The 27,496-nt window shown below is 38.7% G+C and overlaps 1 protein-coding gene across 42 annotated transcripts in view; it reads right to left on the bottom strand.

Moving 5' to 3' along the window:
- The window catches only part of APBB2 (amyloid beta precursor protein binding family B member 2), a 381,324-nt gene that overhangs the window by 248,309 nt on the left and 105,519 nt on the right, over positions 1–27,496 (bottom strand). For all 42 annotated transcript variants that reach the window (XM_067036201.1, XM_067036193.1, XM_067036188.1 and 39 more), the window contains one exon: positions 22,479–22,584. The gene's annotated coding sequence lies outside the window, so the exon portion shown is untranslated. The remainder of the gene's footprint in view (positions 1–22,478; positions 22,585–27,496) is intronic.

The following is a 27,496-nucleotide window of genomic DNA, read 5'->3' as shown; positions in this document are numbered from 1 at the left end:
TCACGGGCTCAGTTGTTCCGCGGCATGTGGGATCTTCCCGGACCAGGGCTCGAACCCGTGTCCCCTGCATTGGCAGGCAGATTCTTAACCACTGCACCACCAGGGAAGCCCTACAGTAATTCTTGACATACCTTAATACATTAAACATTATTTAAAAAATCAGTTGTTAATGTTAAAATTGGAGAACTAATAAAAATGTAAGGAAAAAGTTGAAAGAGAGGTCATATTTGGTCCCGATTCTGCTGTGGTGTTTACATGTTCAATAATGTAAGCCTTTGGCACATTATGAAATCTTCTGCATTTTACAAGAGATATTCTGAGATTTTATCCTGGAATGGAGAAAGATATCATGGTCTGACATTCTTCTGTAGAATCTACAGAGATGCTTCATGGAAACTCTGAATACACCTGGGACCACCACATAAAATGGTACTTAGAAAAGAATGTTTTTCCAGCTTGGACACAACTCAAGTCAAACTAGTAGGGAATCTATGAAAGACTGACCCAACTGGGATTATGGCCATGGAAAACCTGCAGGGATGGAAGTCATTTCTTTGCAGTGTTGTAAATTGTGTGTGTTATTCTTGTGACTGGGTTTGAGGTCAGACTTGGAATTTATACCTAAGAAATAACTGACCCTTTTTCCTATTATGTACTCAAATCAAGAAAGAATGACACCTAGTTCAATTTTGACAGTGAGAGCAACAATCTCTGAATGAAACTGAAAAGTACAGTAAATGGAATCCATCCTAGAGTAACCAAATTAACTCTTCTTTAATGGACCAGACAACCATTTATACAAATGGAGAGACCAAATCTCAACAGTTCACGGTTAAGGATTTGCAGGATCAAGTGGTGGATTACAATCATGTGCTTAACTGCATTCCCTCCACTAAATGACACCAAATAAGAGGAAGAGATAAACTCACAAGAAGAAAGAGAATGGAAAAAGAGAAAAATAATGGAAAAAATTTTTGGAAAATGGAAAGCAGATGGGCAAATGACGAGTGAAGTTTCAAAGCACGGACAGACAAAACTGAAATGCCTCCTAGCAGAACTGACAGGAAGAAGCCAGACAATATGGGGCACAGGCCCTTCAGAAAGTACAAAGTCCAGTTACATCTAAAGTGGGGGACGAATGGAGAAGGCAGTGCAGAGATGGCATTGAAAACTGGAGAATTGCTCGTAAGACATTTTAAGGAGTAAACCTCCAGATCTTTCCTTAGCCATGAAGCTTGTCAACTCTCTCCTTCCACCTGAGAAGGTCTGGACTCAGGGACACTAGGAAGAGTGACTGGGTGGAGGTACCATTCTGAAACAGAGGACTGAGTCAAAGTGTACACTGAGTGGAGAGACCCACAGCCCCTCCCTTGCTGGGTTTCTAACCAGCCCAAGAAAAGAGATCTACAGTTACCAAAACTAGGGAGAAAGGGGGCTTCTGAAAACAGAAAATCAGCCTATGGCAAGTAAGGTCACCAGGTGACATGAGAGAGCCCTGTCAACTTGTTTATGCCAAAGAGCCTCCACATAAATAAAAATGGACAGCAGATGATCACCAGACATGTGATGAAGAGCCTAACGTGACAGACAGGAAGTTTAGGAGAAAAGAGAGTCAATGCTGGGAGTGGGGAAAAAACTTCATACACATTATTAAAAAGATACTTGCATCCATAAAGCAAAACAAGAATAGGATGCTATAAAATAGAAATATTGGGGCTTCCCTGGTGGCGCAGTGGTTGAGAATCCGCCTGCCGATGTAGGGGACACGGGTTCGTGCCCTGGTCCGGGAAGATCCCATGTGCCGCGGAGCGGCTGGGCCCGTGAGCCATGGCCGCTGATCCTGCACGTCCGGAGCCTGTGCTCCGCAACGGGAGAGGCCACAACAGTGAGAGACCCGCGTACCACAAAAAAAAAAAAAAAAAAAAAAAAAAAGAAATATTATTAGAACAAGAGCTATTAGAAATTAATATTATGATCACAGAAATTAAAAATCCTTAGAAGGGTTAGAAGATAATTGAGATTTAAATGTTCCCCAAGAGCAGAACAAAAAAATAGAAGGATAGAGATCAGGGACTTTTTTTTTTTAACAATAAGTAAGTTGGAGGAAAAATACAAACGTTTCAGCATCTGACAAATAAGAGTTTCAGAAAAGAGAATACAGAAAACAGTGGGAAGAAAATTATCCTCCACCACCTGCCGCAAAAATCATCACAATGGATGGAAAAAGTTACACACCAAGGCACATTATGCTGAAACCTCAGAACATTAGGCGATTAAAAATAAAAGACTCTAAAAGCTCCCCCACTACACGCCTCCCCAAAAAAAGTCACATATAAAGTAACCAGAATCAGAAAAGCATCCAACAATAGCAAAATTGGAAGCGAAAGGAAATGAAGCAAGGACTCCAAAACTCTCAGGGAAAATAATTTCCAACTTTAAATTCTGTATCAATCATATGTGAGGAGAGACTAAGTGATATTTGCACACATGCCAGATCTCCAAAAAATTACATCATACATACTCTTCTTTCTCAAGAAGCAACTGGGCAATGTGCCTCCCCCAAAAGAAAGAGGAAACCAGGAGAGATGCTATTCAGTAAACAGGTCAATCAAGAACTCCTAACATGGTAGTAAAATTCCAGGTCAACAGCTGTGCATAAGGTCTCAAGAGCAAACAGTCCAGAAGGGAGCAGGCAAGCAAAGGCTCCCGGAAAAACGTCACACACACCACAGACACACACAAAAGAACTGAGAGCCAAGCCGTTGTGTTTGACCTTATTTGAGAATTTGGGGATGAATAAGTAGCACATAAATAGAATAGGAAGCCAAAAAGAAAAAAAGATTTTTTTAATATGCTGAACAAGAAAGAAAATAAAAACACAGTACACTGCATAACTCAGCTGTGAAAAATATTTATGGTGAAAATAAATCGAGATATAACTATCTCAGAGAGTGAGAGGCAGGTATTTTAAGGGAGGGAGTATAAAAGAGAGCTACCCCTTATATTCCTTAATAGAAATTCAATGTTTAATGTCTAAAAAGGAAAAAAAAATTTCAAGAAACATCATTATAAAAATAATTAGCTACATGGAAGTAAACATCAGAAGAAGAGTTCACTGAATTGAAAGTAGTTGCCTCTGAGAAATGACGATGCAAATAAGCAGGCAGCAACTTGTAATCTACACATATGTATTACTGCAAATAAAAACGCATTTTTAAGAGGGTAGAAACTTATGAATAAAATATATAAACGATCTATAAATCATCTAAGACAAACTAATAATGTGAAGTTTCATTTATATACTATAAATTTTAAAAAAAACAGATAAATCTTAATCTGCTCCTCCTAGTTAATCGAATTGTTAAAATTCTATTTAATGCATTTTATCTTAAAGTCGTAAGGAGCATACCGTGAGAGGTCAATTATACTTAAATTGTCAAGTGACACCTCTAGCCTTCGTTAACACGCGATGAAAGGGTCCCTGGATACCAGTGCACAAGAGGGAATCCGCCGTCTCTGTTATCATAGAGTGGTCAACTACAGCTTCAAACAGATAAACATGTTGGCCACTCCCCATCTACCAGAGCCCAGATGGTGGTTTCTTATAGTGAAGATTTGTCCTTATAGAGGGAAGAAGAGACTATTCAGCATCTGAACCCCCTTCCTATATTTGGGAAATTTCTCATCATATGAGTATTGATGAGAGACACACCTTTAAACATAGAGACAAAAATGGCTGGACACTCACCTTGCCAGACTCCCTTGCAGCTAAGGCATGGGACCTAGTCTTGGCCCGACCTGCATCTAAAGCTGGAGACACGGGCAGGAGGAACTTATTGTGGGTGAGGGCAATGGCAACAACATCTAGTGCCCAGAGGCAGCAAAGGTTGAGGTGACAGAGTTGGTAGCAAGTGTCTGGTCCCAATGGTGTGGTCAGTGTGAACCAGTATGACTCTGTGTTCAGTGACAGGGTCCACCCTGCATAGAACTAATCATAGCATATGACCTTGACTATGAATCTGGCTGTGTAGTCTCTAATTGCTCCTGACCTCTTCGTAACTTTTAGCAGTTCTGGAAACCACCCCACGGCATCTTCTCCATAAATTACTTCTCTGCGTAAAGCATTCAGCCAGTCTCCACTGCTTCTGTCTCAGAACCCTGCCTGATACATTGCCCCAGGATACACAGGGGGAGACAGGTGGCCATCTCCTAAAGTTAAGAATGAAACGTGTATGTTCCTTATGATACCAAAGCAGAATCAGGGACATTTTTCCACAGGGAAAACATGGGGGAAGGTTAGGTTTTAAAGTATAAATAAAACTATCCTGCTAGAATGTTATGGGTTAAAAGTTTTAGCAGGCTCATCTATTCTTTGAATTCTTTTCTCCCATTAGAAAACACATTCCAAGTTCAAAACCACGAACTGACTTGACAAGAAGCCATGAGAATGTAATCAGTTTGTGAATTGGGAGTTGTCACTACTCACATTTGGCAAAAGACTTGTGCTCACGATTCTTACTGTTGTGAGTGGGCAGAAGAGCAGGGGGTGAAGAAGAACAATTTTCTTTGTCTTTCTACTTAACACAGAGCTTTCTGAGAGCTGAAGCTATTTGAAAACCAGTGGTCAAGAACTGCACATGAATATGAAAGTGCAAACCAAGGCATCCAAAGATTTATATTCAGCTGTAGAAACATCAATATTGCTGAAAAGCTACATCCATCAGCTCAGCCTACTGCAGCATACTTAGTTCCAAGACTGAGAAAACTGAACCCTAGGCAATTTATCTGCATGTGTGTTGGGCTAACCACACAAATTTTGCAGACGAAGCTAGAAGTTAAGATAGATAGATTAGAACAAACTGTTGATGTGACCAAAAGGGCTTCATAAAAGAGTAAAGTGCAACCAGGACATTAATAGAAATGTGGATGGAAAGAAAGAAAGCTTCTCTCTGTGGTGCCCATTGTTTCTGGAAACTGAGGAAGTCTTTCATGACAAAGTACAGCTACAGTTTTTGTTAGTCATACTGAACAAGATTATACGCCCTCTGTAAAGAAGGCTAACAAAGTAAATGCAATGCCTGATGTACGCACATAATTTCCCCTCCTGTGGTGTCATTTCATAAAGACTTGCCAAGAGATCAATCCCTCAGTCACAGAAGTCAGGCTATATAAATCACCTTGGAAAAAAAATTAATTGTATTTCAGTTGGTGATGTAAATGCTACTTCAAATTCTGTCAAGCATTTGTACCATATATTCTTCTCCTGTGCCGTCAGTTCCCATGAAATATCTAATGGCCACTAAAACAAGAGTTTTATTCCACAGTTGTCCAAGTGAATTATATTGTGCTCACACAGTGTTTTGAAAAGCTGAGATAAATTCATCTCAGTTAATCCCAGATCACCACCCTGCCCCCAGCTCCCTGTTTCATTTGGAGATTACAATGGACAGCGATTCCACACAGCAACATGCGTGTGTGTCCGAGTAAATATGCAATCTAATCACCACAGCTTTGTACAGAACAAAGCACAGGTTTGATTTTAGCTCTGTACAGAACAAAGCACAGGTTTTGATTTTGCTACTTAGGTTTCAGAAATGAAAAGGCGGGGGGATCCCAAGAAATCAGTCTCAAAAGCTTTTTCCAAGACTACTTTTGTGAGAAATTTTAAAATAAGGCTCAGTTTCTGATACACAAGTATAAAGGAGGCAAATTCACAGCTAGTTACTGAATTTCAAAATGGTGAAACCCTAACAGCTATTTCCAAAACAGACTCACTATATCCAAAGCCTGAATTAATATTTAGGTATATAGAAAATTTCTTTGTTTTTCCCCCCTCTCCAATGGCTTAAGAGATCATTCAGAAATTCACACTGAGGGGTTTTGTTTCATTCTGCATAGGTTCTGCTCCAACCATCATAAGTAGATTTTTTTAAAACTTTTACTATAAGAATCTCTATATGAGTATATAATCTCTCAAACATCTTCTTAATCTAAATTTTTTAAACAAATGACAAGAGGTAACTAAAATGGCATTGGTTTCACCAATATCACACAATGTAAACTGACAGTCAATGAAGTTCTAAGGAAACTATAAAATGGTGAAATATTATCACTCACTTGAAAAAGTAGTAACTGAAAGCAAGTCAAACGAACACCAATCCTTCAACATTTACTACAAGCACAGCAGTTTGTAGTAGGTGTGGAACAGGAATGCGGCACGTGACACACCTACTGGCAACAGGGAACTTAGCATATTGCAGAAATATGACACATGGAACACTGATGAACACTGGACCACAAGCCCCACAGAAAGATTTAAATGTGAAGGATAAGAGGTTGGATAGGTCAAATGAGACCAATTTCTGTCATATTATTAAGCCTATTATACACATTTAAAAGATTTTATGTCACATGAATAAGTCAACACCTCTTAAATCATAAAGGATACCAATCAACAATACTGTCAAAGTCAATTTCATGCAACTAAGAAACTTCACCATATCTTTCCAACATCACTCATATTGCTGTATTTATTTTTGACCAGTCTGAGTCTCCCACTGGACTATGAGATATTACAGGTCAGAGGTGTGCCCTACTGAACTTTTAATACTCAGCTCTTGGCACTACTGACCACAGAATAATCCAATACATTGATGATGAATGAATGAACGGCACTAAAATAGTAGCTATTTATTTGGTGATTTATCTGAATACAAAGATTGATTCTTGACAATAAAACAAAGTTCAGGAGGCTTCTACAAAGTTATATTTTACTAAGAAAATGGTCAAAATTAAAAATCACAAAATAGGCAAAAGAGGTGTTCACTGAAACATTGTTCATCATAGGAAAAATGGCAATATTCTGAATTTTCAACAATTGGGCAATGTGCTGTTTTATTACGGTAAAACACTGGATAGATTATGGAACCATTAAAACTGACAAACATGAAGGCCTGCAACAGAGGAAATTAAGATGTAACAATAATATAAAAAAGAAGGGGTCAAAATAAGATATATACTACAACTACAACCAAATAAAAATATATACATATGTTAAAAAAGACTGGAATGAAATACACACAAAAATACTTGTTTAAGTAAATAGATTTGGAGCTTATAGGTGATTTTTTCACTCTAAACTTTTTATAATACTTGATATTTATATCATCATTTATAGCTCCTACTGTAAAACTGCTATATTGCCATTACAGATTCTTGCAAAAGTAGCATTTTAACATTATGTATCTAACAGTAATTGTTACAATGATTATTAATAGTAACTTATTTCATCAAATCTAAGTGCTATTGGAAGCTACACCACTATTTTATGTGCTAAGAATAAAAACAGAAGTGCTGCCAAGAATAGTTATAAGATGTCAGCAATTGCAAGATACATCAAATTTCAAGAATGTTAAAATGTGAAAGATATATGTCTTAGAATCAATGAGACAGAAAAAAGAATAAACAGAATAAAGCAACTGTAGAAGAAACTATTTTATTGGTGAAATAAAAGTGATTTCTAGATAACAAGAAACTAACAAATCTATGGGGAAGTGATAGAAATCTCTTATCAAAATAAATTATTTGACTCACAAGTCTATATAAAGACTGGGATAATGAAAGAAACAAGGACATCACACAACAGAAGTCAAGTCTTCATCATACCCCTGAGATCAAATATAACTGGTCCAAATGGATTGAATAAATGGACTACCAAGAAGTAATTAAGGGTTTCCCTGGTGCCACAGTGGTTGGGAATCCACCTGCCAATGCAGGGGACACGGGTTCAAGCCCTGGTCTGGGAAGATCCCACATGCCGCAGAGCAACTAAGCCCATGCGTCACAACTACTGAGCCTGCGCTCTAGAGCCCGCAAGCCACAACTACTGAAGCCCGCCAGCCACAACTACTGAAGCCCGCACATCTAGAGCTTGTGCTCCACAACAAGAGAAGTCACTGCAACGAGAAACCTGCGCACCGCAGTGAAAAGTAGCCCCCGCTTGCCGTAACTAGAGAAAGCCCGCGCGCAGCAACAAAGACCCAATGCAGCCAAAGATAAATAATTAATTAATTTTTAAAAAAGAAGAAGAAGTAATTAAGGTAAGCCATGGGCTTCCCTGGTGGCGCAGTGGTTGAGAGTCTGCCTGCCGATGCAGGAGATACGGGTTCGTGCCCTGGTCCGGGAAGATCCCACATGCTGCGGAGCAGCTGGGCCGGTGAGCCATGGCCGCTGAGCCTGCATGTCCGGAGCCTGTGCTCTGCAACGGGAGAGGCCACAACAGTGAGAGGCCCGCGTACAGCACAAAAAAAACAAACAAACAAAAAAAAAAAACATTAGCCAACAGGCCTAGACAAGATTTTTTAGCTCAGGGTAGGGTGGGGGCTATGAAATGAATTGCTTTGAGTGGCATTCCCTTGAAAGTAATGCTGAAGCTTCCTGTTGGTTTATAATCACAGAGAGGGCCATTGACTGAATTTTGGTAACCTCAAAATTTTTGCATGGAGGAGTAAGATGGGAAGAGGCAGTAAGTCCACATCAGTGAATGAAGCATCATGGTTCACAAAAACAGAATTAAAATTTGTAATTTTCCACCTAGTCCTCTAAGCTTTCCTAAGTTCATGCATTTCTATAAATAATTGGCTTATTACTTAAAATAATAATGGAAATTAATTAATCTCACCTGAACTTTTAGCAGTTTAACATGAAGAAAATGCAAGGAACTTTCCAGTTGTAAACCAAATCATGGGACACCACCTTAACTATCCCTGACAGAGTAAGCACAACGCAACAAACTGTAAGAACAAACTACAATAAGCAGTGAGACAAAAATATCACCCAAGAAGAAAAAAATGTCAAGTACATTATTTTAAAAGCACTGATTACTTAAACCCTTCATACATCTACATATGTAAGGCAAAGGGGTCTTACTCATTGCCAAATAACAAAAACAAAAGACAGAAGTCTAATACTAAACTAATATAAACATCAGTTTGCTTACTGTAAGAATGAATAAAAGTCATAAAAGCCAACCTCTGGGAAAAATCAACAAAGCCAAGAGTTTGGTTCTTTTAAAAGTCCAACAAAATTGACAAACCTTTAATTAGACTAAAAAAAAGGAAAGAGGACTCAAATAACTAACATCAGAAATAAAAAAGAGAACATTACTACAAATTGTAAAGATATAAAAAGGATTATAAAAGAGTACTATGAACAACTGTATGGTAACAAATTTGACAACCTAGATGAAATGGGTACATTTCTAAAAACACCCACCAAGATGGAATTATGAAGAAAGAAAATCAGACCTATAACTAATAACAAAACTGATCAGTAATCTCAGAAAGAAAAGCCTAGGACCAAATGGCTTTACCAGTAAATTCTATCAAACATTTAAAGAAGAAGAATCCTTCTCAAGTCCTCCTAAAAAAATTAAAGAGGGTGAAACACTTCCAAACTCATTCTATGAAGCTAGCATTACACTAATATCAACGGAAGTTTTCTACATAAAACAGACAAACAAACAAACCCCTACAGACCATTATCCCTTATGAATACTGATGGAAAAATCCTCAGCAAAATACTAGCAAACAGAATGCAACAGCATATTAAAAGTGGCATTTATTACTGGAATGCAAATATGGTTCAACATATGAAAATCAACCAATGTAATACACCACATTAAAAGAATGAAGGAAAAAAATATCACCTGATCATCTCAATTGATGCAGAAAATAAACCTGAAAAATTCAATACTCTTTCATGATAAAAAACACTCAACAAATTAGGAATAGAAGGAAACTACTTCAACAAAATAAAGGCCTTATATGAAAAATCCACAGCTAACAATATACTCAATAATGGAAAAGACTGAAAGCTTTTCCATTAAGATCAAGAACTAGGCAAGAATGCTCACTCTTGCCACTTCTGTTCAATATAGTACTGGAAGTCCTACCCAGAGCAATTAGGTAAGAAAAAGAAATAAAAAGCATCCAAATTGGAAAGGAAGAAGTAAAATTATTTCTGTTCACGGATGATATGAAAACCCATCACAGATGTAGAAAACACTAAAGATTCCAGAAAAAAGAAAAAAAATGGTAGAACTAATCAACAAATTCAGCAAAGTTACAGGATATAAAATTAACACACAAAAATCAGTTGCATTTCTATACATTAACCATGAACAATCCAAAATGAAAACTAAAGACAATTCTATTTATAATAGAATCAAAAAAGAATAAAATACTTCGGAATAAGCTTAACCAAGGAGGCAAAAGGCTTATACACTGAAAACTGCAAAATGTGGCTGAAAGAAATTCAAGAAAAGTCAAATAAATGGAAAGATATCTTGCATTCATAGATTGGAAGACTTAATATTGTTAGGATGTCAATACTACCCAAAGTGATACACATATTCAATGGAATCCTTATCAAAACCCCAAAGACATTTCTGCAATTGTGAAGTCCACACATATTCTCTCTTTCAATAAATTTTAAGGGTGAATTGCTCCAAGTTACCAACAGACATAAATAATAATTAATCAACCTATAAAGTAATATATTGAACATTGCGAATTGGAAGCTACCATTCAGACATACAGAAGATTCAACATTTAAAATAGGGTGGCATCATCACTAACATTCAGGCTGACAATGGACCAAATTCACAACTTTTTGCACGAGACAATCACAGGGGAGACTTGGTGAGCCTGTTCTGCCACTGCACTTGAAAAGCATACCAACAGAATAGTATAATATCAGATAATGGGTGGAAAGGCCTTTTCCAGCAACAGATACCTGGGTCTCCACAAAACAGCTACAGTCACAAACTAGGGCAGTGTCAAGGAAGATAATCATCATCATCAGATACGGAGAGGTTCAATTTGTTCAAAAATTGTATTGTGCATTTTTAGGAGTTATTAGAGATGCATAGAATTTCTGATTGACAAAGACCTTTAAAATCATATTACAGGTGAAAATCATTTTATGGATAAGAAAATGAGGACCCCAGGAAGGGGTACCTATGTAACTCAAGGTCACACAACTAGCAGTTAGCAAAACCGGGACTAGAACCTAGGTTCCCAGTGTTCCTCCATCTTCCCTAATAAAACTCCTGAGCTTCAGGTTGGGAGTACCACCTTAGTCTGTTGGCAGAAAAAAATCTCCCCACAAAATGATTTCTTTTTCTTTCCAGTTTTATTGAGCTATAATTGGCATATAACATTGTATTAGTTTAAGGTGTACAATATAATGACTTGACGTGTATTTATTACTAAATGATCATCACAATAAGTTAGTTAACATTCATCACCATGTATAGTTAACAATTTTTTTCTCTTGTGATGAGAACTTTTAGGATCTACTCTCTTAGCAACTTTCAAATATAAAGTACAGTATTGTTTTGTTTTTTTTTTTTTGGTACGCGGGCCTCTCACTGTTGTGGCCTCTCCCGTTGCGGAGCACAGGCTCCGGACGCGCAGGCTCAGTGGCCATGGCTCACGGGCCCAGCCGCTCCGTGGCATGTGGGATCTTCCCGGACCGGGGCATGAACCCGCGTCCCCTGCATCGGCAGGCGGACTCTCAACCACTGCGCCACCATGGAAGCCCTACAGTACAGTATTGTTAACTACAGTCACCATGCTGCACATTACATCCCCATGACTTATTTATCTTACAACTGGTTTGTTCCTTTTGACTACCTCTCCCACCCACAAACCCCTCACCTCAGACAACCACCAATCTGTTCTCTGTTTCTGTAAATTCAGGATTTTTTTAGATTGTACATATAGGTGAGATCATACAGTATTTGTCTTTCTCTGTGTGACTTATTTCACTTAACATAATGCCTTCAAGGTCCAGCCATGTTGTTGCAAATGGCAGGATTTTCTTATTTTTGATGTCTGAATAATAGTCCACTGGATATATATGCCACAGTTTCTTTATCCATTCAGCTAGTGATGGATACTTGCATGTCTTGGCTATTGTAAACAATGCTGCAATGAACATGGGGGAACAAATATATCTCTTCTAGATAGTGATTTCATTTCCTTCAGACATATACCCACACGTGGAATTGCTGGATCTTATGGTAGTTCTATTTTTAATTTTTTGAAGAACCTCCATACTGCTTCCATAGTGGCTGCACGATTTTACGATCCCACCAACAGTGCATATAGAGCTCCTTTTCTCCACATCCTCACCAATACTTTTTAATCTCTTGTAGTTTTTTTTTTTTTTTTTTTTTTTTTTTTTTTTTTTTGCGGTACGCAGGCCTCTCACTGTTGTGGCCTCTCCTCTTGCGGAGCACAGGCTCCGGACGCGCAGGCTCAGCGGCCATGGCTCATGGGCCCAGCCACTCCACGGCATGTGGGATCTTCCCGGACTGGGGCACGAACCCGTGTCCCCTGCATCGGCAGGTGTACTCTCAACCACTGCGCCACCAGGGAAGCCCTCTTGTAGTTTTGATGACAGCCATTCTAACAGGTGTGAGGTGACCACAAAACAATTTCTTAAAGATTCTTGACCACATCAGTATATGCCCAATATGATTAAACCAACTCACGCCTGCTTTAGGAAAGGAACCTTCTAGGATTATATGGAAGCCTTTGCACTGATTCTGCATTTTTTGATAGCTGTGGCTATTGTCGTCCCATCCCTGGGGTAAGCGGTTAGGATCTGCCCTGTGAGAGGTGGGCTTCCCAATGTCAATTATTCTGGGAAGAGGCAGAGCCTGAGATAAGAAATGAAAACTAGGAAGTAAAGACCCGGCAGAAATCTTCCCTCTTCCAGGGCCTTAATCTATTTGATGTCTGTCCTCTACAACTAAATATGCTGATAGTCACTTCTGGGGGAGGGGGCTGGTGGTCTAGGCCAGAAAGGTAGCCTTGTAAGGGCCCAGTGAGGATGGGTCTCAGTATGCCATATCTAGTAGCAATTTTACGGGACTCTCAGGGTTTTGTCAAAGGTCATAAACTCAACTTTTATCTACTATAGGGAATTAAGGACATGTTTCCAAGCTAAGGATGGAGTGGGAAATAGGAAAGCAGAGTGGGATAGCAGAGCTATCACAGTGCTGGCAGCAATGATCAGCAAGGTCTCCAAAGAAAAGGGAACCTTGGGACAGGAATCCAGGCATGTGAGCTAGGTTCACCTCATCATATGAAGATGGTGTCCTTTCCCAATCACCTCAGAAGAGGAAGCATTAATTTATAACTAGGAGACACAATGGGTTTCTTGCAAATCATCACAGGTTAAACAGATTTGTTGATACTGATAACACAGGATGATGTTCAGTAGGTAAGCACTGTGATGACTGTCCAATGTTTATAGTCAGCATCCAATCTGATTGGCCAGAATCCGGCTGTCAACTATTTTGAGTCTCATCCTTCCAACAACAATACATGTCTCTCCATCTCAGTTTCTGCTACTGATTCCTAAGCCTTGGAGAACATTAACCTTTTTGTTAGTGCTTATCACAGGTGCAGGAATGAATAAACACTCTATTAATAAACTCTAAGCAATAGATACCATTATTCCCACTTTATAGGCTAGAAAACCGAGGCTCAGAGAAAGAACTCACCCACAGATAGCCTGCGGCAGAGCCAGAATTTTATCCCAAAACAAACAGAATTTTAAGATTGTATAGAAACAGTCCCTCTACTCTGGAAATCTACCCTCCTATAAAAGATAAAATTGCAGAGAACAAGAAACTATGGGACTTGAAGGTAAATGCATCATTATCTCATAAAATATCAATATTAATATGGAAAAGACTGGTCTAATAAGCATGATTTTAATCCTACCCAACTCTCATGCTGCAATTATTGTCAAGCATTACCAGAATACCTAAAAAACTTTTACATATATCTGTATGACAAAATACTAGTTCATTTCTTCAAATCCATGTATGCAACCTATAAAACCAATTTAACCCTATTTATTAAGAGAAAAGCCCCAGCATATATTCTATGAATGTGCACTGAATCCCTATGTGAATCTCACTTGATTAAAATATTATTACTATTAAAATATTATTACTATTATTACAAAAGATACAATTTAACAGATTTAAGGAAAAAACTTGAATTCAACAACTTCCCCTCCAGTCATTTATTTAAACCTCTGACAAATTTCTTCTGCTTTCTACTTAGAGAATAAATGAAAGTACATCTGAATTAAATTACGACTGCTGTGGAAACACTGAAACTCCAAATAAAAACTAGCAATCAAGACAAGATTATCTCAAAAGATGCTAGATTCCCTCAACACTGCCCCTCATTAGGACAGTCTTTAAATGCCCTTTCTCATAGGCTATGCCAGTCATTCGTTGTCATTAAAGTTCTTGTTGAAATTGGCTTGTATCTCTCTACATCTGAATCTTTTCAGGTACTGCTCATTTTCTCTTCTTCCTACTTATTATAAGAGATCAGACACTAGTCTGCTTCGAAATTTTACAGGTACTACATCCACATCAAGGTAATTCATCAAAGTAGTCTGAATGTTGTAAAGATTTTTTTTTTTTTTTTAATGATACAGAATGTCACCAAATTCCCTTATGAGTAGGGTGGCCATTTAATTTATCATCCAAACCAGAACACTTGGTTCTGAAAGGGGGCATTATCAAAAATAACAACAGGCACAGTCAGGACTGTCCCAGCAAACTGACACATACTGCCACCCTACTTATTAAAGAACCAAACACCGTGCTTAAAAGCCGAAAGTCTCAAACGAGTGAAATAAAGTTCATGGTGGGAAAGGGGGCAGAGTGGGGTTCATGTGTGAATAGAAAGTCAGAAGAGTCCAATCAGAAGGTCAAGAGAAAGCTGTATTCTCTCTCAGGCACCCAAACGCAATGGCATTTCCAGATTACATAAACACAGCACCTCCCCACCTTGGATATTAAAAGGGTTTGTACATCTGAATCAAGTCTGTCGTATGTCGTGTGCTCTCCTTATTTCTTTATCGGTTTATTTTACTGCTACCCTCACACTCCTCCTCGATATTACCTTATCTCCCACCCACACCCCACAACCCACAAGCTTCCTTTCCCCTCTCTTCCTTATTTTATGTCTCATCACTGAACCAATAAACCAGAATTACTAGGAACCTGCTACATACCAGGCACTGTGCTAAGTCCTGCTACATAAAATGGGGATCCCAAAACTGAATTAGATTCAGTCTTTGCCAGCTCATTGTTCAAATTTTTGTTCACCACACTTTGTTTAAAACTCAATACAGGGGACTTCCCTGGTGGTGCAGTGGTTAAGACTCCACGCCCTCAATGCGGGGGTCCCGTGTTCAATGCCTGGTCAGGGAACTAGATCCCACATGCCTGCCGCAACTAATAGTTCACATGCCACAACTAAGGAGCCAGCGAGCTACAACTAAGGAGCCCGTGAGCCGCAACTAAGACCTGACGCAACCAAATAAATTTTTAAAAAACAAAAAAACAAAAAACTCAATACCATTTCACTCCAGCCTCCATTTCTGCATGTCCTAAGCAGCCCAACCAAGGAGTACAGTTGCCAAGTTTCCTAGTGAAGCCACCTCTCTATTTATTTGTAGATAATTTAATATAGTATATACATTGATATAAAAGAAGAATAAACTAAACAACTTTCATTAAGGCGTCAAAATTCCCACATCTTAAAAAAACTTTATAAAAGCTCTTCTGCTCTCCCAACCAAGACACCACAGCTTTTGGAGGGGAACAAACACTCTTTCTTGCATACCTTTTTCCTCCTTGAAGCTGGTGAAGGATTATGTCTTGCCCACCACTGAATTTCTAGCACCTTGCAGAGTGTCTAGCACAAAATAGACACTCAATAAATATCTGTTGAATAAATGAATGAATGACGGGCTCATGGTTAATGACTTTTTTTTTATGTCAACACCTCAAGATCTGTGCACCATTGATCAACTCCTCTCAAAATGCAGTCTCCCCACTCCGTCTCCCCCTCCCCACCACAGCAACAGCCTTGGAGTCAGCCAAAAACCCCAGATCAAATCCCAGCCACTTAATAGCAATGTAAGCCTGGGCAAGTTTTCTAATCATTCTCTATGCCTTATTTTTCTTATCTATAAAATAGAGATAGCACTATCAAGTTTGCTAGGTTTTTGTGGTATTTGTGAGATTTGAAAACAATTTATGTAAAGGGCCAGGCAGGAACCCACTAAATGTCTGTCAGATGAAAGAATAAATTGCCATTCTGTTCTGTGGCTCCAGGTCAAAGTGTAACCATCAAACTGTAATTTGCCAAAGCTGATCTTCATTTAACAACAGATATGCCTCAGAAGTGGTAACACAACTGGAGTCTGTCTGCTGTGGAACATCAAAGGGAGAGTTTCACATCTGCTTTTAAATGCAGGAGAACAACAATTAGTCCACAAGTAAAAGGGAAAGGTATACAATCCGATTTTATTTTCCCCACCAGGGTATCCATGTATTAAGGGATCACCAGTTTACAGCAGACTAAAGCTTTTTGGCACGGGTCACGTAGTGGGGGGAGGTAACCCTGGAAATGGTTTTTAAATTCAGCATTTATTGATAGCTCCAGCTTTTCACCATCAAGAAGGTACAGGCCAAGTCTGCCCTTCCTTTAAAGTGCAAAACTAAGCAATCAAAAACTACAAGAATAAGACTGAGGCTGAAGAGTATTTTTACCCAACTTGTTAGCAATCTAAGATATTAAACCTCAAAGGGGAATAACATCATGAATCTTTGTGCAACTTGAAATTTATGAAATGTATGCCTGTGATGGACGGGACACTTCGTTTTCACTGTAGAACCACGTTCTGAGACCCATTCTCCTGCTGTCAGGCCGAGCAGCAGCCGTGGGAGTAAGCAGCTCCCTGTGCTTTATTTCTAGCACACCTGAACCTGCCATCAATTGTGGCCATGACAGCTATTTACGGGCCCATACTTTCCCCTTTTCCAGTAACAGCGGGAGAGACAAGCTATGAAACTTCCCCAGGGTTTGCTTTCCTTCCTCACAGCTCTTGGAAGATGAAAGAAAACCCAGAGTTTTTCAAAGCCCAGAGGCAATGTTGATCTTGAGTAACATTTTCTATTTTCTTAAAAGACGTCGTTTCCTACTCTCCTCCAGCATACAGAACATGAAGCAAAGCCTAAACTACCTCCTTAGAGTACAGGAAAATAAATGCAGTAGTTACAAGAGAACGTGAACTCTGGTTTAAAAACAGCAAAGGGTTAGGGATAAAGACGGGCTGTAGTACTGAACCGTCAAATTCTGTCCTACGAGCTCACAGTTTTGGCCTCCTTTAAAGAGTATCTGAGCAAAAGTGGCTCCCATCTGAATATGGATATTTTTTCCCTAAATTCCCAGTGAACCAAGTACACGAACCTATTATAACAACCTGTTTTCTTATCCATCTTCATTATACAGATGCTTTCTTGTCATGAGTCACAGAGTTCATAAACCAAGAAACTAGGGTGCAAACCTAGGCAAGCCTGACCCCAACGGTCTCCCATAATATGCCCTGAACCAGAAAAGTACTTCTGTTTGTTGTCTAAATCTGAAACCAGCCAGGACCAACAGGAGTAACCGTCAACACAAGGGCTCCACATATTTTCACAAACTGAGGTCCTTACCTGCATGAATGATGGTGTAGCATTTTTTATGGACTCAAAAATATCATTTAAGACAGTTTTATAGCTGCCATAGCAATGAAGCAGCAAGCACAGCTTTACAGCCTCCAAAAGGGCTTACAAGAAGTGCATTTTAGTCTCAGCTTCAGTTTTGGACAGCAAGTCACAAGATAAAATGGCAATTAGGAATTTCCTGAAACTTTAGAGATCAATCTAGATATCAAACAATTAAATAGATAAATAAATAAACAAATATCAAACTAAAATCCAATTACCCCCATTTAAGTAACACTTGATATAACTTCAATAGAAGCTTTACATATACATATATAATTTTAAAACACTAAATTTCAAGGGACAAAATATCTTAGAGATTATTCATCTTACCAATGTAAATTTTATTGAGCAAAGAGTTATGAAAGACAAAAAAAAAAAGTGAATGAGACTGGATCCCAGGCCTCAAGACCTTACAGTCTATTAAACATTATGTAAATAACTATAACCCAATTCAAGTTAAAAACAATAAAAGATAAAATCAGAATATACTATCAGAGAGACTGAAGGAGGGTATTAAGGGAGTTTGACACACAGAAAGGATTACTTCTGATCGTAGCACAGTGGTTGAGAGCATAAACATGAGAGTCATACAGACCTGAGTTCAAGTCTTGACCACTCCACTCCCTAGCTACGTGACATTAGACACGTTATTTAACCTCACTGAGCCTCAGTTTCAAAATCTTTATAATGGGGCAATAACACCTACCTCTCAGAACTGATATATAGGATTAAATAAGATGAAATATGTAAAACTCTTAATACAGTTTCCAGCACATTCCCAGGGTTAATTGCTAGCAGTGGCTTCCAGTCCTAGACCTATTATTTCTCCATCTCACATGCCTAGCTACTTCTCTTACCAATGCTCCTTAATTGCTCTGGTCCAACGCCCTGCTAGATTCTACTACCAACTCTTCTTTAAAGATGAAGAGATGGACTTTGAGAAAATGGGGAACATGCCCAATGCCATCCAGACTCCTGACTCCTCGGGAAATGACCGCCCCTTCCTCAGCAGGCCCACAGCATTTGTGAATCCATCTTCCCTACAAGCTCACCAGAGTCAGATGGATACCTCATGGGCTTTAAAGTTAGATGGATCAGAGTTAGAATCCTAACTCAAACCTTTTCTAGCTGTGTGAATGCTGGCGAGTTACTTTCCCCAGAGTTTCAATAATCCTTACCCTAAGAATGACTGTGACAATCTAGTGACTCACTACTAAGACTTCCACACTTGTTCAGACAGCGGAGCCAGTCTAAGGGCAGAATATCAGAAATCTTGGTATATTAACTGTACCACATGAACCAAGAATTATTCTACTAGGAGAAATTACAACTACATTATATACATACTGCTTCCCAAATATTATGTGTGTGTGTATGTACACATATGTGTGTATAAATATATACACATGGTTTTTAAATCATTGTTCTAAGTTTATTGATTAAATGCTTGTTATTCATTAACCTTTTTTTTTTCTATTTGCTAATTTAACTTAACAAGTAGTAGCAGGTACCAAAAGTTCAGGAAAATATAATGGAAAAAAACCCTTAAGGATTAGAAAATTCTATTCATGATTTATTTTGGAAGGGATGGGTCAGTGAACATCATTACTGAATGTTAGTGGTCAAACGCCTCATTTGAGAATATCCAGAATATCACATAGTACACACTGAATATACGTTATTTGAATCTGAATTTGAAACTCAAATTAAGTTCCCTGAAAGCAAGAGCATATCTCATTCATCTTTGAATAATGAGCTCCTAACACAGTGCCTGGCACATGGTAGTTGTGCAAAAAATGTTGGCTTAATAAATGAACCTAAAATTGAGAAGGCATGCAAAGGTCTATAATACATTTTGCATCTCCAATTAATTTGGATTTCAATTTGCTCCAATAAATTATATTCCAAAGTCTATGAAACGTTCCTTCTGTACCCATCACCTCATCTGAGATATTAAGAGCTTCTTGGGAGGGAGAAATACATAGGTAGAATCCTTCCTTAGGCACAGAAATATTGATGAAGACAGCTAAGCGGGAGGAAGATGTCACCTGCACTCTTGTAATATAACAAAGGGACCAAAGAAGACACAAGCTTTATACACAGTACCCGTCAAACAGTGACATTTACCATTTTGAACACATATTTAGTCCCACAAGCCTCCTGTTCAGAACATGTCTGGTTACAGTAAACACGGTAGAGATTGCAGAAGGTGAATCCTAGTCTATTCTCTGTTCACAGATGAAAAACCCCCACACCATATATACTCCCTTCTAACAGAAAGCCAGGATCACCTAAAATTAAACAAAAAGCTAAGGTTCAACTGTTTCTCTTTCACTAAAAATGATATTGTAGACAAATATTTATTAGCACGGGAATTCATTATTTATTAAGTGGAAAAGAAAGGATACCAAATAATTTGTAGCATATACTACTCTGATAGTATGAACATAAAAATAAACATAGATATGTATTAAACAGGATAATAAAATAGAAGCTATTTTCTACTTCTTTTAAAATAATCCATGGCTAATTTTTCAAAAGTGCATCTACATTTTGTCAATATTATAGACTCAAGCTTCCAGAAACCTCCTTCAAATAATTAAATAAAATACTTGAAACAAGGAAGTCTTTGAAAACATATTTGTGATTAAGAAAAAAATGAAAGTAGAGGACAAATGGGAGTTAAAAGGAAGTGTGGTGGTTGTTTAGGGTTCTGAATTTTCCCTAAAGCTGCACTAACCTCCCCCCAAATAAGTCACCAATTCATTTAAGTACCCTTTACAGTTTTCAAAGTACTGTCAGAAACACTCACCTGTGACTTTTGTAAATTTCAGAAGGGACTTCCTTCCATCTCCCCACACCCTGCCCTCTCCCTTAATGTTTACTTCCATATAACTAGTTCTTCAGAACTAGATTTATACAGAGGATACTTATGCATTATAACCATCTTCTTTTTAACTTAAAAGTCAACTGTCAACATCCTTCTGTGCATATAAATTTTCATCTATGACATCAGTTTCAGTAAGCAGGGTTGCTTCTGCCATACTCCCTGCAGTAACACAGGGACTGTGTTAGCTTATTGTGGTGATCAAAAGTCCTACTGATGCCTTGCTTCTATAAAATGGAAAAGTAACTTTTACAGCAATATCACAAAGGGAATATTTTAGTGTAATGGAAGGAAAATATTTCACCAGGGACTATATTAAATTTTAAAGAAATGCTAAATTATTTGAAAGGCAGTTTAAGTAGCTCACTTTCTGGGGCTAAGTTGTATTTCCAATCTAAACACCACTGCAAATATTGAGATCCTAAAGGCCAGAGAATTAATCTTTTGCTCTTTTCGTTCTACTTCTGTGGATAGATTGGTGACTTCCAACATAATCCTCTTTCAAATATCCTGCCAGGATGGAATAAATATCCTTTATTTTAAGGTTAATATGTGAATACAAGGCTAAAAAATTCAACTAAATACACTGCTATCATTTTTTTTAAATTCCACTGACAATAGTATTTCACTACTGCAAATATTTCACTGTAACAAAAAAAATGTTTTTGGAGAAAATTTTCAAAGTCCTTGCTTTCATTGGGTTTATATTTTAGCAGAGACTTGATGGCTCTCAGAAACTGTTTTCGTGTTATATGTATACTCTCTGTATGTAATATTTTTTCAGTACATCTTATTTAACTTCAAAACACCTTCATAATTAAAGACCCTTACCTTATTAAAATTATTTCAAATAACACACAATTTAGTTATAAATAAATTTACACTACAAATAATAAAATCTGATCTTACTGTTTAATGCTTCTATGGAACTTCTAGAGTATAGTTCTTTTCTGTCTTGTTTTGTTTTAGAAATGTTTCAACTATCTCATTTGTACTGTCAGAAATGTAGAGAAGCTGCGATACACAGAGAATACAAAGTTTAGAAAACTATCTAGTGATTTAATGAGCAAACAGTTCCTACTGTCAATGATATTGCTCCTGGAATACACCAGAAAGGAGGTGTGTGTGAATGCGTGTGCGTGGGTGCGTGCGTGCGTGCATGCGTGTGTGTGTGTGTGTGTGTTGTTTCGCTTACATTCTCATGGGCCACTCACATTTCCAAGTAGTATCTACACAAAAGTAGACTGTATTATTTTTAGGGCCCATTTTACTTTCTCTTCAAAAAGAACAGGGAAATAAACTGAACTTTATAGAGCCAAACAATTTTTTCTACGAGATAGTCAAGCCATTCACACAAGTTCCTCAATTAAACTATCTTAGAGTTTCTCGAAAAAGTTATAAAGCAATAAAACTGACAGATGCATCAATTCTTCCAAAACCAAGCTACATGAGGGACTTATTGAACAAGTGATTCCACATTTTATTTTCCTTTCCAGATAAGAAAAGAACCAAATGGATTACATTCTTATTCTCAAAAATTCAGAACCAAAGAGCTTATCTAAAAGTCTAAAACTCCTGAAGCTCAGAAAACTGGACTCACTTTTCTGTCACACCATATTACACTGTCTTACCTTTAGAGTTTAATTCATCTACTGAACACCTGATAAAAGGTTTTATCACAACCTTGAGGGCTCAGTTTATGAAATCCCAAAGAAATGGCACATTGCAGAAAGTCATCCTAATCTCTTGAAAGGTTTGTTGTTTTTTTTAAAAAAGGTCTCCTGAGTCCCTTTCCATGTTTCAAGTCTGTAAGAGCATATAAAACTTACAAAGCCAGGAAAGAAGGGAAGTAGAAAAGCCACAGACAAACTGTTAACTTTGAGAGAAATATAACAAAATTTTTAAAAAGCAAATTAGAAAATTACTTACTTTTCCCAGGTCTTTGGTACAAAGCTCAGAAGGCAATTTTCCTTTTCCCACAAAGTCTTGTTAATTAATAGCAATCACTCAATGAGGTCAGGCAGCCCGAATATATCTAGAAATTGTGTAGAGACAAAAGTTAACATTCAAAGTCAGATTAGAAATTAAAAATCAAAACACCCCATTGCTATTCAGAGTCTCTGCATAATTAAAATACAGATTTCATTGGAATATCTAAATGATGAGCTATATTAGCTACTTTTCTTTCAGAACAATACTAACAAGACTTGCTAAATCTAGATGGTGTTTTGATCTGTCATCTTATTAAAGTTACTAAAGCCGGAATCAGCAAGGCTTCTTGGCAACCGTTCACGATAAAAATGTCCTTCTCAGGGAGTCCGAAAAAGCAACTTAGGGAGGATGTGGACTTCTAATTATACTGTGACTTGGGAGGGAAGGTCTTCCGAAATCACACTTGCCTGCCCCACCTTCCAAAGATGAGCTCATCTCACAAACACAGAAGCAGTTGTAAATAGAAGTGAACAATAACAACTTAAAGAAATTCATCAACAACTTGTAAATGCCCTTCAAATGTTATCCATTGAAGCACACTTCACTTTTGCAGGTGGGAATGAGAAGAGAGAGGCGTGTTAACTTTTTTTAAAAATAAATTTATTTATTTATTTATTTTGGCTGCACTGGGTCTCTGTTGCTGTGCGCGGGCTTTCTCTAGAGTTGCAGTGAGCGGGGGTTACTCTTGGTTGCGGTGCGCGGGCTTCTCACTGCGGTGGCTTCTCTTGTTGTGGAGCACGGGCTCTAGGTGCACAGGCTTCAGTAACTTTGGCACACGCAGGCTCAGTAGTTATGGCCGAAGGGCTCTAGAGTGCAGGCTCAGTAGTTGTGGCGCACGGGCTTAGCTGCTCCGAGGCATGTGGGATCTTCCCGGACCAGGGGTCAAACCCATGTCCCCTACATTGGCAGGCAGATTCTTTTTTTTTTTTTTTTTTTTTTTTGCGGTATGCGGGCCTCTCACTGTTGTGGCCTCTCCCGTTGCGGAGCACAGGCTCCGGACGCACAGGCTCAGCGGCCATGGCTCACGGGCTTAGTTGCTCCGCGGCATGTGGGATCTTCCCGGACCAGGGCACGAACCCGTGTCTCCTGCATCGGCAGGCGGATTCTCAACCACTGCGCCACCAGGGAAGCCCCAGGCAGATTCTTAACCACTGTACCAACAGGGAAGTCCCAACATTTTTCTAATAAAACAGAAAATCCGAAAATTCTGCATGATGATAATCTCACTTAAAACATAAGTTACTTCCCCCAGCAATCCTGTGAATGAATACACAGGTAGTAAATCATTCATAAGATAAACGAGTTTAAGTAGGTGTAACAGATGCCACAGGTAAACCATAACCTAAAGTCTGTGCACCTGTCAGCCTCTCCCACACTGGGCCGCACATTAGATGTAATTCTAAGAAGCGTGATAAATTCATTTAAAAGCCATAAGAGACTGAGAAATAGGTCCTTTAGGAGGAGGCAGGAAGTACTGCCACGGGAGGCAGTCAGAATCCCACAGACATCAATAGTCAACATTTATTATTACTGTCATAGTTACTGTTACAGTTTAGAGTTACTATTACTGTTACACTGTAATTGTTACACTTACACAGTATCGACTCTCAAGCCAGATTCTTCTCTAAGTGTTTTTACATGTATTAGCTCCATTTAGGATAGAGACAAGCAGAAATATCCCCTAGACATCACCCTGGTGCCACACAGCACACTCAGTTCTCATATAACACTCGTGTTTGTTCCAAGGTTGATACAGTAGGGAGCAACTTGAGCGTAACTTGGTTTTCACATTTGTTTAGGTATGATTTCACTGCAAGAAACATTAGGTAATAGCAGAAGATTGCACGGAGCGGAACCCAGCTGTCTAAGGATACACAAAAGGCACAAAACCCACGCCTCAAATATCTGTTGGCGATCTCAGTCCCCACGACGTGTGCCGAGCCACAGCCCTCCACGCTGGGTGCCCCAACTTTCCTTCTGATTTCAGGTAACCCTCCTTCCACCACTTCACAGAGACTCACAAACTGCACCCTTCCAGGGCCTCAGTCCACAGGAAACGTCACGACTTTCTCAAGGTAAAATGCCATATTTAGTGCACTTTTTATCTATTTACTTCTTGACCAACAAATATGTGTAAAACTGTGCTCCAATTTTTATCCAGTTCCCATCTTACTTTTTTTTAATGTGTCACTGATAAAGGTTTTTCGGGTTATTCTTTAAATTTATTTTTGGCTGTGATGGATCTTAGTTGCTGTGCGTGGCTTTCTCTAGTTGTGGCGAGCAGGGGCTACTCTTTGTTGCGTTGTGCAGGTTTCTCACTGCGGTGGCTTCCCTTGTTGCAGAGCACAGGCTCTAGGTGCGCGGGCTTCAGTAGTTGTGTCACGTGGGCTCAGTAGTTGTGGCTTGTGGGCTCTAGAGCGCAAGCTCAGTAGTTGTGGCGCACAGGCTTAGTTGCTCTGAGGCATGTGGGATCTTCCCAGACCAGGGCTTGAACCTGTGTCCCCTGTGATTCAGTCAGCTGTGGCCAGGTTGGCAGGGCCATGTGACAGGCTTTCCTCACAAATGGCTCTATGAGTGGTGCAGGTAACCAGCTAGTGCTGGAAGGTCTCCTGCAGAGGCGGGCAGTGACTGTGTCTCACCATGGGGACAAGGACACTGGCAGCAGAAGTTCTGGAAGTACTCCTTGGCGTGAGCACTCCCAGAGTCCGCCATCAGCCCCATCAAAGAGCCCAGGTAGGCTCCAGTGCTGGGCTGCCTCACTGATAAAGGATGTTGAGTGTCATGTCCCTGATCCTTCTTTTCCCTTAAGCACTGGGGGGTTTACTGCATGATTCTGCATAGCATGGTGGTTTTTAGAAACACATATATTGCATTTTAGCAGAACTGACTGTATAATAACTAGTGTTTACAAGGATGCTTGTGTGTTGTGCATTTTGTTTTGTTTTGTGGGGTTTTTTTTTGGCCACGCCACATGGCTTATGGGATCTTAGTTCCCCGACCAGGGACTGAACCCGGCCCCATGCAGTAAAAGCACTGAGTCTTAACCACTGGACCACCAAAGGAAATCCCAGGACGGTTGTGCTTTAGACCAGAGGGGTTAAATTAGGATTTTCAAATATGTTCATCATGTTAAAGAGGATAGCAACATATGTAATTTAATTTTAGAAAGAATCACACTCACATATTAGGTTTACAATAACCTAGTGTGGACACTTTTAAGGGTGTTTCAGTTACGTGAAAAATTTATTTATGAGAAGTTCCGTAATGGTGTTGTTAGATAAATGAAGCGTTACTGCACCATTCTGGACAGACCAACATGATGGTGTTATAAAGATACGATTCTTGCAGACAAGAGGACTTAGCCAGAATTGCTAGAGAGGAGAAACTGAATTATTTGTCATTCCTTGAAACCAATAAATTTTTAAAAGATTAAAGTTATCCGTAAAAAAATGTCCAAGATATACATAAAGATATATACAAAGAAGTTTTCCATTAAAGTAATAACATTTTAAGCAATTTTAAAATATAAATATTCAGCAATGGATAAAGTTTTTTAAAATCTGTAAGATATTTAATAAAATGAGAAAATGTTTTTAAGCGGTGTTCATTGGGAATGCAGACTATAAGATGATTTGTTCCATATGATCTCAATTTTGTTTAAAAGTATCTATACCTAGAAAAAAAAGACTAGAATGAAAAAAGTCAACATTTGTGTATAGTTGCTAATTAGAGATAACAGAATAAGAATAGAATAATTTTTATTTTCTTTGCATTTTCCTGTGGTTCCCAAATTTTCCACAATAATCACATCTACTTTTACAGTTAGAAATAACCGGGCTTCCCTGGTGGCGCAGTGGTTGAGAATCCGCCTGCCGATGCAGGAGACACGGGTTCGTGCTCTGGTCCGGGAAGATCCCACATGCCGCGGAGCAACTAAGCCCGTGAGCCATGGCCGCTGAGCCTGTGCGTCCGGAGCCTGTGCTCCGCAACGGGAGAGGCCACAACAGTGAGAGGCCCGCACACCGGAAAAAAAAAAAAAAAAAAAAAAAAAAAAAAGAAATAACCATGTGCTATATAAAAATAGGACTAAGGCATTTGGTGGGAAAAAAACCTCTTTTTATCCCCACTTTAATTCTGAATGTGACTCCAGCCAACAGAATGAACACCAGCCCAAGAACAAGGGTACCAGATGCTTCCTCCACAGGTATTAACAGATCCAGTCACAGAAAGTATTTTCTATCTCATAATTCAAGGGCAAATACAGTCCCAACAGAGATGTTCAAAGTATATAAATCCATTTTAGGGGCCAAAATATAATTTGCTTTTACTGTCTAAAACAGTTATGGATTTAGTAAAATCCAGATGAAAAAAGACTTTTAATTATATAATTGCATATTAGCTGTCTTAATGTCTGAAAGAAATTTAGTTATGAATGAAGAAATTGTGCTCTGGATAAAGCTCCTTTCAAACAAGATCAAGATTAAAGAAATACAAGAAGCAATGGATTCGGTTGTGGGGATGAGTGCCTCACTCGGGGAGTTTTCGATAGAAAGTAAGAAAGAGATATTGATCTTTACGACCTCCAAAAGAACTCAGTTGTATTAAAATTTTCCCAATAACCATAAAACTGGACTTTGAAAATAATCCATTTGCCAAAAATGGTGACTCCTTATTAGTCATCAGTCTGCTTAGTTTAATCCCATGCACTGAAATTGCATAAGAACTAAATGGTGAACCTACAATACTCTGAAGTCAAGGGCCAATGTGGAACAATTTGGCCACCACACAACCTGAGTTCACTTACCTATACTGGCCAGCAGCACATTTAAAGGATGTAGGATGTGCCCCTTTCCATCTTTAACGTAGCCTTACTCACATCAAATACCCAGTAACTATTCGGTGTAGAGCAATTGCTTTAGTACCACTCTCCATTCTCAAGAATGCACTGAGGATTA

The sequence above is a fragment of the Kogia breviceps genome, chromosome 6 (assembly GCF_026419965.1).
Source record: "Kogia breviceps isolate mKogBre1 chromosome 6, mKogBre1 haplotype 1, whole genome shotgun sequence".
Lineage (NCBI taxonomy): Eukaryota > Metazoa > Chordata > Mammalia > Artiodactyla > Physeteridae > Kogia > Kogia breviceps.
This window is presented reverse-complemented; position numbering and strand designations above follow the sequence as displayed.